Source organism: Ovis aries, chromosome 5 (genome assembly GCF_016772045.2).
Source record: "Ovis aries strain OAR_USU_Benz2616 breed Rambouillet chromosome 5, ARS-UI_Ramb_v3.0, whole genome shotgun sequence".
In the NCBI taxonomy this organism is placed as follows: Eukaryota; Metazoa; Chordata; class Mammalia; order Artiodactyla; family Bovidae; genus Ovis; species Ovis aries.
The window spans coordinates 83,415,055-83,417,244 of NC_056058.1; the positions used below are offsets into that span (position 1 = coordinate 83,415,055).

At 48.8% G+C, this 2,190-nt stretch overlaps 1 pseudogene; it reads left to right on the forward strand.

Annotated features, from left to right (window-relative positions):
- Positions 1–353: 353 nt before the first annotated feature.
- Positions 354–1,913, forward strand: LOC121819702 (tubulin beta chain-like; annotated as a pseudogene).
- Positions 1,914–2,190: the final 277 nt, after the last annotated feature.

A 2,190-nucleotide genomic window follows, 5' to 3' on the forward strand; every position in this document is an offset into this window, starting at 1 on the left:
TTTCTTGAGTTTTGAGATTTAGACTTGTTTTTATGCTTTGAAAGCAAGTCCTGAGATGGAAATTTTATTTGTAAATATTTTCTTTGACTGTATCTCTCTCAATTCACTTAATGGTATCATTGGCAGAAAAGTAATTTTAATTTTAAAAATTTCAATTAATCTTTATAAAAAGTTCAGTTCATCTTTTATTTTCTTTAATAGATTATACTTTTGCTGTTTGATCTAATATCTCTTTGCCTAAAACATAGGTAAATTTTATCCTAAAATTTTTTTCTAAAAAGAACATTTTTGTATACATTATAGTTTAAAATTTTTCACTTTGAGCTACAATAGTTTTGCATTATTAAAATGTCCTAAAGAAGGAGGCTGAGAGCTCTCACTTCCTGTACGGCTTCCAGATAACTCACTCCCTGCTGTGGAGGGGCTGGATGGATCTGGGATGGTATTCTCCTCACCAGCAAGATCCAGGACTACACAGATAGGAACATGAATATTTTTCACAGGGCACCCTTGCTTGAGGTGTTGGACAGGAGAGTGGAACCCTACACCACCACATACTCAGTCCACCAGCCAGTAGAAAACACAAATGAGACTTATTGCATTGATAATGATTATCTCCATTACATCTGATTCAGAACCATAAAGCTGACCTGGCCCACCTACAGTGACCTGAACCATCTGGCATTGCCCACCATAAGTGGGGGCATTACCCGCCTGGCCTTCCTTGAACAACTCAATGCTCACCTGCTTAAGTCAGCATGAACATGGTCCCCTTTCCCTACGTGCACTTCTTCATGCCTGTTTTGCTCTGCTAAGCAGCCAGGGCAGCCAGCAGTACCCGGCCCTGACAATGTTGGAACTCACCCAGCCGATGGTAGACACCAAGCATATGATGTCACCTGTGACCTCTGCCGTGGTTGCTATCTGACTGTGGCCATCGTTTTCAGAAACTACATGTCCATGAAGCAGGTGGACGAGCAGATGCTTAACTTTCAAAAAAAGAACAGCAGCCATTTTGTCAGGCAGACGACCAATATTATGAAAACAGCTGTCTGCAACATTCTGTTCGTGGGGGCCTAAAAATGTCCGCCATCTTCATTGGCAACAGCACAACACATAATATTTCTTATAACAGTCCAGTCAGATGGTGGGAGTGTACCGCAGAGGACAAGGACGAAGCCAGCGGAGAGCAGCCAGGAGCCCTCGGTGTTGTGTCTTGCCCTTCCCTCCCCAAGGCTTGGCCTGAAGCAGCTCCTGTGACTGCCTAGCAACGGAACGAAATCCGCCAGGCCTTTTCAAGCAAGTGGCTCTGAGTGGACACAGGTGAGCCCAATAAGCCCCGGGCCTTCCAAGCAGTGGATACCACAGCCCCACCTGGCCTGCGGAGGGCTAACAAAGAGGAGAGAAGTGCACTTAGGGGCAGGAAGCTGCTGACTGAAGTGCCCCTGAAGGCCCGCTGGGTGAGAAAAGGCAGCGTCTTCAGCACCAGCGTCTCCAAGCAAGATGTGGAACTGGGCCCAGAGATGACTTCCAGTGGTTCTGAGCAAGACCGCCTGTTAAGCCCTACAACTCCTCCGCCCCCAGTATCCTCCACAAAAGCGGACTCCTGCTGGTCCTGCTCAAGGCCTGCACCCAGCACCAGCTGATTTTTTTGGCGTTGAGGTTCAGAGGGTTGCAGATATGCCTTACCTTCAAGCGCTCCTTCTGGAACTTTTGTTGTTAATTTCCTTTTTCAGCCCCAGCAGCATCCAGCACAGGACCAGCATGACACCTTCTGCCTGGGATATCCAGTCAAGGCCCTGCAGCTACCAGTGAACTACCTCCAACGGGTCAAGCGGGCCTGGTCTCGGGTCTGCCGTGGGCCGCTCACTGGGGAACAACCTGGACTGCCAGAGCGGGGAAGTGGCAGGTGAAAAAATAAATCTGCTGTGCGCACATGCGCACCACGTCCTTCAGTCCCTGCATTCTACACACTCGCCCTGAGGAAGCCAGCGGCACTATGCCACGTACCTCACCACAGACAGTGTTTACCTGAACCACAGCCTGGACGCCTCACACCTAGTGAGTTCCTCTAGACAGAGGAAGGTGTGGCCGACCACCACCTCACCCAGGCCATCTCAATGTGTCGTGAAGGAGCTCTTCGGCAAGCTGGTATCATTCGCTTCAAGGTGGCCTACACAGAGCCCAGCA